Source organism: Neofelis nebulosa, chromosome 17 (assembly GCF_028018385.1).
Source record: "Neofelis nebulosa isolate mNeoNeb1 chromosome 17, mNeoNeb1.pri, whole genome shotgun sequence".
NCBI lineage: Eukaryota > Metazoa > Chordata > Mammalia > Carnivora > Felidae > Neofelis > Neofelis nebulosa.
Window position 1 is genome coordinate 47,793,500 of NC_080798.1, and position 10,988 is coordinate 47,804,487.

General features: G+C 42.5%; 1 protein-coding gene across 2 annotated transcripts in view; it reads right to left on the bottom strand.

Annotated features, from left to right (window-relative positions):
• IST1 (IST1 factor associated with ESCRT-III) overlaps positions 1-10,126 on the bottom strand; it is a 32,095-nt gene extending 21,969 nt beyond the window's left edge. The window contains exon 1 of one of the 2 annotated variants that reach the window (XM_058707368.1): positions 9,981-10,126. The gene's annotated coding sequence lies outside the window, so the exon portion shown is untranslated. Of the gene's footprint in view, positions 1-9,800; positions 9,934-9,980 lie in introns of those variants that run through there. The other variant, XM_058707367.1, reaches the window with a different exon arrangement.
• Between the last annotated feature and the right edge of the window lie 862 nt (positions 10,127-10,988).

Sequence of the window (10,988 nt, forward strand, 5' to 3'; positions counted from 1 at the left end):
TAAGATCCTTGCTCGGGGCCTCTTAGCGTCACCGGCAACGAGTGCGTGGAGGACTGGGTTCAAACCTGCAATAAATGACCCTTGCCGCTTGGCTTTGACTCTGGACTCTGGTGGTTTGTTTTCGGGGGGGTCTCTCGAATCGGGGCATATCAATGGAACTGAACTAGATAGTACTCAGTAACAACAAAACACAGCAGAAAATCTCCAAACACCTGGAAATTAACAACACACTTCTACATAATCCATGGGTCAAAGAGGAAGTTGCAAGCAGAAACATTTTTATTTATTTAATTAAAAAAAATTTTTAATGTTTATTCATTTTTGAGAGACAGAGAGCATGAATGGGGAAAAGGTAGAGAGAGACAAAGGGAGACACAGAATCCCAAGTAGGCTCCAGGCTCTGCACTGGCATCTGAGACCGACACAGGGCTCAAACCCACAAACCGTGAGAACCTGAGCTGAAGTTAGACGCTTAACCAACTGAACCACCCAGGCACCCTAAACAGAAACATTTTTAAAGGTATGAACTGCAAGATAATGAAAATATTGAAACTTGTACACGTAGCTTAAAAAGTAGTCCTGGTGCACGTGGGTGGCTCAGTCGGTTAAGCATCAGACTTCAGCTCAGGTTGTGATCTCTTTGTGAATTCCAGCCCTGCATTGGGCTCTGTGCTGATGGCTGGAATCCGAGCCTGCCTGCTTCAGCTTTTGTGTTTCCCTCTCTCTGCCCCTCCCCCACTCACACTCTGTCTCTCTCAAAAATAAATAAACTTAGAAAAAAATTTAAGGGGTGCCTGGGTGGCTCAGTCGGTTGAGCATCCAACTTCAGCTCAGGTCATGATCTCACCGTTATGAGGTTGAGCCCCACTTCAGGTTCTCTTTTGTCAGCACAGAGACTGCTTCAGATCATCTGTCTCCCTCTCTCTGCCCCTCCCTGACTCATGCTCACTTGCTCGCTCTCTCTCAAAAATAAATTTAACTTAAAATTTAAAAAGTTAAAAATTAAATAAAAATTGGCAAATTTGGGGGCACCTGGCTGGCTCAGCCAGTAGAGCATGTGACTCTTGACCTCAGGGTGGTGAGTTCGAGTCCCATGTTGTCCATAAAGATTACTTTAAAAAATTGATACATCTATAGCAAACTGGCAAAAAAAAAAAAGGGGGGGGGGACACAAAATATCAGGAATGAAGAGGGAAATATCATTACAGATCCTACAGACATTAATTAAAAGGGGACATTATTAGGGTGCCTGGGTGGCTCAAGTCAGTTGAGCGTCTGAATTCAGCTCAAGTCATTATCTCATGGTTTGTGGGTTCAAGCCCCACGTCAGGCTCTGTGCTGACAGCTCGGAGTCTGGAGCCTGCTTCAGATTCTGTGTCTTCCTCTCTCTCTGACCCTCCCCTGCTCACACACTCTCACTCACTCTCTGTCTCTCTCTCTCTCTCTAAATAAACATTAAAAAAAGGGGGGGGGGATATTATTATCAAATTATGCCTACAAATTCAAATGAGTCAAGAATGGACAAATCTCTTATACTTAATTTACCAAAATCAACAGAAAAAGAAAACGTAACAGGGGCGCCTGGGTGGCTCAGTCGGTTGAGAGTCTGACTTCGGCTCAGGTCATGATCTCCCGGTTTGTGAGTTCAAGCCCCGCGTCAGGCTCTGTGCTGACAGCTCAGAGCCTGGAGCCTGTTTCAGATTCTATGTCTCCCTCTCTCTCTGACCCTCCCGTTCATGCTGTCTCTCTCTCTGTCAAAAATAAATAAACATTAAAAAAAATTTTTTAATAAAAAATAAATCAACTGTAAGATATGCAAACATCTACAATACAAACCCTATGAAAGGATTATAACTAGTTGATTACAAAACTATTTCTCAGTATTCTACCTTGTTTATATACAGGCATACCTCTTTTTATTGCACTTCTCACATACTGCATTTTTTACAACTTGAGGGTTTGTAACCCTGCATTAAGCAAGTCTATCAGCACCATTATTTCAAAAGCATTTGCTTACTTCAAGTCTGCGTCACATTTTGTTAATTCTCACAATATTTCAAACTTTTTCATTATTATTACGTTTGTTATGGTGACGAGTGATCAGTGACGTTTGATGTTAATATTTCAATTGTAACTGGGGTGCCACCAATCACTCCACAACCACTCCAATGTAAGACACTGAACTTTGTAAGTGTGTTCTGACTGTTCCACCAACCAGCCATTCCCCCATCTTTCTCCCTTTGCTTAAGCATCCCTATTCCCCAAGAAACAATACTAAAATCAGGCCAATCAATAACCCTACAACGGCCTCCAAGTGTTCAAGGAAAAGAAGAATCATATGCCTCTCACTGTAAATCAAAAACTACAAATCACTAAACTCAATAAGGAAAACACGTCAAAAGCTGAGACAGGCCGAAAGCTGGGTTTCTTGCACCAGTTAGTCAAGTGGTAAATGCAAGGGAAAAGTTCTTAAAGGAAATGAAAAGTGTTACCCCACTGAAGACACAAATAAGAAAGTAAAACAGCCTTACTGCTGACATGGAGAACGTTTTAGTGGTCTGGATGGATAAAAGATCAAACCAGCCACAACATTCCCTAAACCAAAGCCTAATCCAGAGGAAGATCCTAACTCTCCTCAATTCTACAAATAGAGAGGAGAGGAAGCTGCAGAAAAAAAGCCTGAACCTCGAAGAGGTTGATTCATGAGGTTTAAAGAAAGAAGCCATTTCCCTAACATACAAGTGCTGATGTAGAAGCTGCAAAAAGTTATCCAGAAGATGTAGTTAAGATAATCAATGAAGGTGACTAAAACAACAGATTTTCAACATAGATGAAATGGCCTTACACTGGAAAGAGATGCCATCTAGGACCTCTATAGCTGAAGAGAAGTCAATGCCTGGATTCAAAGCTTCAAAGGAAAGGCTGACTCTTGTTAGGGGCTAATATAGCCAGTGACTTTAAGTTGAAACCAATGCTCATTTACCATTCTAAAAATCCTAGGGCCCTTAAGAATTACACTAAATCTGGGGGCCTGGGTGGGTCAGTCAGTTGAGTATCTGACTTCAGCTCAGGTCATGATCTCATGGTTTGCGAGTTTGAGCCCCACATTGAGCTGTGTTGACAGCTCAGAGACTGGAGTCTGCTTTGGGTTCTGTGTCCCTCCCTCGCTCATGCTGGTTGTCTTTATTTCTCTCTGTCTCTCTCTCTCTCTCCCTCTCTCTCTAAGATTAAATAAAACATTAAAAAAAAAAATTATGCCAAATCTAGGGGAGCCTGGGTGGCCCAGGCGGTTACCCGCTTGACTTTGCCTCAGGTCATGATCTTGTGGTTTGTGAGTTTAAACCCCACATTGGGCTCTGTGCTGACAGTGCAGAGCCTGCTTGGGATTCTCTCTCTCTCTCTCTCTCTCTCTCTCTCTCTCTCTCTTTCTCTCAAAATTAAATAAAACTTGGAAAAAAACACAAAGAATTATGCTAAATCTACTCTACCTGTGCTCTATAAATGGAACAACAAAGCCTGGATGATAGCACATCTGTTTACAACATGGCTTATTAAATATTTTAAGCTCACCATTGAGACCTACTACTCAGAACAAAAAGATTCCTTTCAAACATGACTGTTCATTGACAACACACCTGGTCACTCAAGAACTCTGATAGAGATGTATGAGATTAATGTTTCCAATGCCTGCTAATACAACATCCATTCTGCAGCCCCTGGATGAAGGAGTAATTTCAACTTTCAAGTCTTATTACTATTTTCTTTAGTATTTAAAAAAAAATTTTCTTTTAACGTTTATTTTTGAGAGAGAGAGAGAGAGAGAGAGAGACACAGAGTGCTAGCTGAAGAGGGGCAGAGACAGGGAGACACAGAATCTGAAGTGGGCTCCAGGCTCTGAGCTGTCAGCACAGAGCCCAATGAGGGGCATGAACTCACAAACAGTGAGGTCACAACCTGAGCCAAAGTCAGTCGCTCAAATGACTGAGCCACCCAGGTGCCCCTCAAATCTTATTATTTAAGAAATACATCTTACATGGCTAGAGCTGCCATAGAGAGTGACTCCCCTCATGGACTTGGGCAAAGTTAATCAAAAACCTTCTAGGAAGTATTCACCATCCTAGATGCCACTAAGAACATTTGATTTGTGATTCATGTCAAGAGGGTAAAATATCCGTATTAACAGTAATTTGGAAAACACTGATTCTAAACTTTGACAGGTTTGAGACTTTAGTGGAGGAAGTAACTGCAAGTGTATAAAGAGCAAAACTAGTAAAATTAAAAGGGGAGCCTGAAGATGTGGCTGAATTGCTGCAATTTCATGATAAAAACTGATGAGAAGTTGTTTCTTTTTTTTTTTAAGTTAATTTATCTATTTACTTAAGCAATTTCTACACTCAATGTGGGGCTCAAACTCAAGATCAAAAGACCAAGAGTCACATGCTCTTCTGACTGAGTCAGCCAGGTACCCCGAGACGTGTTCCTCATAAATAAACCATGTTCTTTAGTGGTTTCTTGAGATGAATTCTACTCCTGGTGAAGACGCTGTTATTGTTGACATTACAACAAAGAATTTAGGATATTACATAAACGTAGTTGATAAAGCAGCAACAGGGTTTGAGAGGACTGACCCAAATTTTGAAAAAAACGGTCTATGGTGGGTAAAATATTATCAAACAGTATCATATGCTGAGAAATTGTTCATGAAAGGAAGTCAACTGATGCAAAAACAAAAAAAAACACCCAACTCCATTACTGTCTTAAAATTTTAAGAAATTGGGGCGCCTGGGTGGCTCAGTCGGTTAAGCATCCGACTTCAGCTCAGGTCACGATCTCGCGGTCCGCAAGTTCGAGCCCTGCGTCGGGCTCTGGGCTGATGGCTCAGAGCCTGGAGCCTGCTTCCGATTCTGTGTCTCCCTCTCTCTCTCTGCCCCTCCCTCGTTCATGCTGTGTCTCTCTCTGTCTCAAAAATAAATAAAACGTTAAAAAAAAATTTTTTTTTTTAAATTTTAAGAAATTGCCGCAGCTTCAGCTTCACCTGCATCAGTCAGCAGCCATCAACATGTAGGGAGGACCCTCCAGAAGTTACAGCTTGCTGAAAGTTAGCATTTTTTTAATTTTTTTTTTTTTTTTTTTTTTTTTTTTGCGAGAGAGGGCATGCACTTGCACGTGTGGGGGAGGAACAGAGGGAGGAAAGAGAGAATCCTATGCAGGCTCCATGACCAGTGCGGAGCTGCATGCAGGGCTCAATCTCACAACCATGAGATCATGACCTGAGCTGAAATCAAGAATTGATGCTTAACCAACTGAGCTACCCAGGTGCCCCAGCAATAAAATATTTTTAATTAAAATATATTTTTTTAGACATAATGCTACTGTACACTTAAAAGACTACAATATAAACATTAACTATTATATGTACTATGAAAACAAAAAAACTGATTTGTCTGATTTCACTGTGGTGGTCTAGAACGGAACCCACAATATCTCCAGGGAAGGCATGTACTGATCCACTAATATTTTTATTAGTGTAACACCACTATGTCACACATTGGTTCTTCCCAAATCCTCACTTTATCCCAATTCTTAACTCTGGAACAACAAATCCATCCAGTCCCTCTTTTATCATTCAGTTCCAGAAGCCTTTTAAAGGATAATCTCTTACAAATCAAAACCACAATGAGATACCACCTCACACCTGTCAGAATGGCTAACATAAACAACTCAGGCAACAACAGATGTTGGCAAGGATGTAGAGGAAGAAGATCTCTTTTGCCCTGTGGGTGGGAATGCAAACTGGTGCAGCCACTCTGGAAAAGTGTGGAGGTTCCTCAAAAAATTAAAAATAGAACTACCCTACGACCCAGCAATTGCACTACTAGGTATTTATCCAAGCATAGGTGTGCTGTTTTGAAGGGGCACATGCACCCCAATATTTATAGCAGCGCTATCAACAATAGCCAAAGTATGGAAAGCACCCAAATGTCCATCAATAGATGAATGGATAAAGAAGATGTGGTATATATATATATATATATATATATATATATATATATATATACATACATACACACAATGGAGTATTACTCGGCACTCAAAAAAGAACAAAATCTTGCCATTTGCAACTAGATGGAACTGGATGGAACTAGAGGGTACTATGCTAGGCGAAATTAGAGAAAGACAAATATCATATGAGGACTTTAAGACACAGAACAGATGAACATAAGGGATGGGAAACAAAAATAATATAAAAACAGGGAGGGGGACAAAACATAAGAGACTCTTAAACATGGAGAACAAACAGAGGGTTACTGGAGGGGATGTGGGAGGGGGGATGGGCTAAATGGGTAAGGGGCATTAAGGAATCTCCTCCTGAAATCATTGTTGCACTATATGCTAACTTGGATGTAACTTAAAAAATAAATAAAAATAAGCAGAAATATGTAACAAGAACTTAAAAAAATGAAAATGAGTCAAAGTAAATAAAGGATAATGTCTTCATTCTGAAAAGGGGAAGGTGTAAAACCATGGATTGAGTCATTCCTCATGTTGTTTGGAGGATAAAGGTGAGACTGCTGCAGTTCACACCTGCTGCCCCAAATCATGAAGCTGCCCAAAGGTAGTAATCCCGAAAGCTCTATTGAAGTAGCTAAAAAGAGCAAAAAAGATCCTGAATTTCTAAAGGACCAGCTTTAGAGTATGTAGCTCCAAAAGTGCAGTGGGTAAGGGAGGAAGTAGAGTGAATAGTGGGCTAGAATGGTATTATGCAATATAAAAAAAAGTTTTTATATTTGAACTGTATTATTTTACTTACCTTGAATATTTCCTTATAAAATAAATGATATGAACAGATTTAGGTATGACCGCTCTATTTCAGCTATGAAGATGTCACATTAAAGTACAAACAAGCTAGAAGGCATTTCCAAGTTAATATAGTCCAATCCTTAAAACCTTTCATTTAGAGAATGCCAACTTTACTATATTTTCACACAGTAAACTGTTACCTAATCTCACTGACCAAAACAAACAAAAACTTCACTGACCAAATTAATCAAGATTAAAAAATTAATAAAATAAAGGGCCACAAGACCTGGAGCATCATGTGTAACTCACAAGAAATGTATAGGCTACAGAATTCAGAGACCATCAAGATTTTCTGGAAGAAGCTATAAATACTGAAATATGTAGGCATTATTAAAGTGTTTTTTATCTTGTTTCTCAATGAAATTAGTATTTAAAAAAAAAAATCACAAAAAATTCAGTGGGTATACATTTTACCAAGTTTTTCCTCATACTGTTACAAACCTGTAATCATGCACTCTGACACTACTGAATCTTTTTATCAAGTGACACAGAATCTGTTACAGTGTTTGTAACTTTATTTTAATGGCTGCCTAATATTCCAATGAGTAATAATTTCTAAATTATTTCCCTTTCTGACATTTGTCATATAATGCTGAAATTAGTATTCATGTGCATACTACTTTTCCTGTATTTGAAATCATTTCATTAGACTATAATTTCTAGCTTTATTTTTTTTTAAATTTTTTTTTTCAACGTTTTTTATTTATTTTTGGGACAGAGAGAGACAGAGCATGAACGGGGGAGGGGCAGAGAGAGAGGGAGACACAGATTCAGAAACAGGCTCCAGGCTCCGAGCCATCAGCCCAAAGCCTGACGCGGGGCTCGAACTCACGGACCGCGAGATCGTGACCTGGCTGAAGTCGGACGCTTAACCGACTGCACCATCCAGGCGCCCCTCTAGCTTTATTTTTTAAATCAGCATCGACTGCATACAGCTGGGACTTGATTCTAACTTTAAAGGAATGAGAACTTGGGGTGCCTGGGTGGCGCAGTTGGTTAAGCGTCCGACTCTTGATCTCGGCCCAGGTCATGATCTCAGTTGGTGAATTTGAGCCCCGCATCAGGCTCTGTGCTGATGGTGCAGAGCCTGCTTGGGATTCTGTCTCTCCCTCTCTCTGTCCCTCCCCTGCTTGTGCTCTCTCTCTCTCAAAATAAATAAATAAACTTAATAAAAATTAAAAAAAAAAAAAAAAAAAGGAATGAGAACTTAAGCAGACTAGAGTTGGGGATTCTGGAGGGTCCTGATCACTTAGAAGCCCAGAGGCACAGGAAGAGAATAAAAACAAGTAATTTGGACAAAACAATAACACTAGTTTAAAAATGAGAGCATTTAAGAAACTAGGTGACTTTAGGACTGCCTGGGTGGCTCAGTCTGTTAAGTGTCCAACTCTTGATCTCAGCTCAGGTCATGATCTCAAGAGTTCCAGAGACGGAGTCCCAAGTCGGGCTCTGCACTGACAGCACAGAGTCTGCTTGGGATTCTCTCTCTGCCCCTCCCTTGCTCTCACTCTCTCTCTCTCTCTCAAAACAAATGAAGTTAAAAAAAAAAACAAACTAGGTGACTTCGAAATGCAATACTAACACTAAATTTTCAAAACACTCCTTTCTCTTCTAACAAAAGGATACTACCAAGTCTTCCTATCCCAGAAGATGTAATTCTGAGGAAGCTGTAAAAAAAATTTCCCAGGGCACCTGGGTGTCTCAGTTAAGCCTCCGCCTCCAGATTTCCGCTCAGGTCATGATCAAGGTTCCTGAGATGGAGCCCTTCTTGGGCTGTGCACAGACAGCACGGAGCCTACTTGGGATTCTCTCCCTCTCTCTCTTCCCCTACCCCACTGGCGTGCTCTCAAAATAAACATTTTAAAAAAAGAAAATTTCCCATGGACTACTGGAGTGTAGGTAGTCAATAAACTTCTACGTGTTTACGCGCACACACACATATCTCAACCACTATTTTGTTAACATACACAAGGAGGGACACAAACAAAACAAAATTGGCTCTGAATTGATCGCTGAAGTTGGAAGAGGAGGGAATTCATTATTACTGTCTACATTTGTCTGCCTGAAATTTTAATGAAAACTTAAAACTATATATGCATAATAGAGAAAACTACAAGTCCCCAAAAAGTTACTTATGACCGGCTTTTGTTTTTTATTTTACTGCAACAGAAAATGAAAGTGGTTGTCTTTCCTACTGTCTAGTTGTAAACGGACCCTCCATGGATCCCTATCCTTGCAGAAGTTTACGCTGCTGGAGTTTTCAAATCCTCAACTCCGGCACCCCGGAGGAGGAGCGCTGAGAACACAAAGAAGAGAGAGACAAGGACAGGGCCTCAGGCTTCTCACAAGGTCTCTCATAACACACGTAGGGGTCTGCGAAAAGGGGCGAAGACCGCTGCTTGCTCAAAACAGAAAAAGGCCATTTTCTCTGGCCAAAGGGGGCCCAAGTCCAGGGCCCCCCACCCCCCCACAGGCACCACCTCAGGGGGCCGCCCCGCCAGGTGGAGGCGATCAGACTGTCGCGCACACCGGAGACACCGACCTTCCCGAAGTCGCTCTGAACCAGTGGAAACGGCACAGGGGTGTCACCGAAACCGCAGAACGAGCCCTGTCACTATCGGGAGGCAGAGCCGAGGCCGTGGCGTTTCCGCCTCGAGGCAGGAATGACAACGGGAAAGTTTCGCCGCTTCAAGTAACCAAGACCAGCGGTCTCCCGAGCTGCTCGAGGCCCTGCCACGCCCCCAACCCCGGCCTCCATTAGGCCTCCCGCACCTCGGACTCTCGGGCCTGACCTCGGGCCTGACCCCCAAACCCAGGATCCTTCCCTTTCTCAACTGCCACCTGGGGGTCGTCTGAACCCCAGATTTGGGACTTCCAAATACGGAGCGCAGTGGGAGGAGGAAAACAAAGACCCTTGACGCTGAGACTGCCATACTCACCTGGCTGAATCCAGGTGCAAAAACGGCTGAGACACACTTAGCACTCAAAGACCAGCATCCAAAATGGCGGGTCCCTCAGCCTCAGCACAAGCAAGCGCGGGCGGAGGAATCTGCGAGGCCAAGCTAGCCACGCCCCGCTTTCCAGGGATTGGCTGCGTTCCCGCCCCGCCCGGAACTCACGTTCGGAGGGACTGGGAAGCTCCCTCACTGAGCTCCCTCCGGAGCCGGTGCAATGGGGACTACTTCCCGCGGCGGAGGCATGGGTGGTGACGCGTTAAGACTTCACGCCATCTGCATTAGCGTTCTCCGGTAGAGGCGCGTCCTGGGTATCGCATAGCTTGACCTGGGCGCAGGGAGGCAGGAGGGAGTGGTTTGTTCACCTGCTTTGTGCTCAATTCCTTTTTCCGCATTGTTCCATTCCCTCGAAAAATCCGCTCCCACTACCTTTTAAACACCCAGTGTTACTCCTAGAGATTTGCTCCGGTGCCTCGCTCAACTCCAGTGGCCCTGGGGGCTTTCCCTGGTGTCCGTTTCTTTCCTCCGGCGGCAATGACTGAGGTTTCCACCCTTTAAAGGCTTTTTATCCGACCCTTCACCCTATTCCCTTAGTTGCCCACCATCACTCCATCGATCCCCTCCAATACTCTTGCCCCCTTTTAAAACCAAGTCTCATTACTATTTTAACCAGACTCTCTAGCCTGTATTATATAATTCACTAGTATGTTTCCTCAACACCACGTTCTCCAGAAACTTACCATATCTCTGTATTCAGAGGAAACTTGGATATAGTTGTCTTTGTTTTCCACTTGAAAACTATTCTCTGCTTACTATTGGAAGGGGCTTCTTAGGCTCTTGGCTTCTAGAAGGAGGTAACCCTGCCCCCTGCCGTAAAGGCTTCATCTACCGGGATCAACACTGTGGTTTGATAAATTATAATGCGGTCATATGACAAGGATGGATGGACTATGCGTAACAGTATGAGGTTTTTATGAATTTAGATATACTGTTTTTATAACCACTTGCAGTATTTCTAAATAAAACCGGTTCCAGAACCTCAAAATACAGTGTTTGGTTCTTTTAAAATGTGTGGGGTTTTTTCCTCTGTAAATGCATGCAAATATAATTCAGCCCGTTGTGCAATAAGGTAATGGCATCTAAAAAAAATAGAAGTGAAGGCAGATTGCTTGA